The sequence below is a fragment of the Cetorhinus maximus genome, unplaced genomic scaffold, assembly GCF_964194155.1.
Source record: "Cetorhinus maximus unplaced genomic scaffold, sCetMax3.hap1.1 HAP1_SCAFFOLD_3589, whole genome shotgun sequence".
NCBI classification, from domain to species: Eukaryota; Metazoa; Chordata; class Chondrichthyes; order Lamniformes; family Cetorhinidae; genus Cetorhinus; species Cetorhinus maximus.
Genome location: NW_027599496.1, coordinates 21,582 through 22,500, shown reverse-complemented (window position 1 = coordinate 22,500; position 919 = coordinate 21,582).

Sequence of the window (919 nt, the reverse complement as noted above, 5' to 3'; positions counted from 1 at the left end):
ACACTTTGCCGGTATCTTCTCCAGTACCTCTGTATCATTTTTTAATAATATGGTGACAAGATTTGCATGCATTGCTTTTAAGTGTGGTCTAACCAAGGCTTGTTACAGTTTTAGACCTAACTTTCCTTTTTTATGGCAATTACATCCCTCTAGTTATAGGATGCCAAACTCATTAATATCTACCCACATTACCTAACAGCAAAGGTTACGGAGGGACAAAGGTTTGTCATTTTCCATTTTGGGCAGAATACAACATAGTACAGGATGTTGCGAATATCTATTGATGTCAGGTTTAAAATTGCTAATTGATGTAGCACTTATCATTTTATTAGTAGGGTGGGTTCAACACATCTCCACACTTGGAGTATAGAAATGTGTCCAAACTTCTGTCCTGCATGGCTTGGCTCTGATATAAAACTGATCACCAGTTGCACTATTCCTTCCCAACAACCAAAGAGGTGTATCTCTCTCTAGCCTATGAATTACTGTCAAAAACCAAATCAGACCTCAATCTCTTAAATACCAAGGAATGCAAAACTAGTTTATACAACCTCTCCTCATAATCTGTCCCTCGGAGCCCTGGTAAGATTTGGCTGAATTAATCTTCCAGGGCTAGCATGCCATTTGTAAGGTCCAATGTCCAGAACTGTGCACAGTACCCCAAAATGTGGTCTAACCCAAACTTTCAATAGTTGTAGTGAAACTTCCCCCCCTGCCCCATATATCTAGCCATTTAATATATGTTATTTTATATCTAGACTTATAATAATAAAATGTAATGTTGCAACAGCATTGTTGATTCTGTATTTGTGTCTGAATAGTACAATTTAGTGGTCTATCTGAGTAGACTATGGAATCCCTTTTGAAACCCCACTGGTGCAAAGATTTTCACCGTTCAAATACTATTCAGATCTAACCA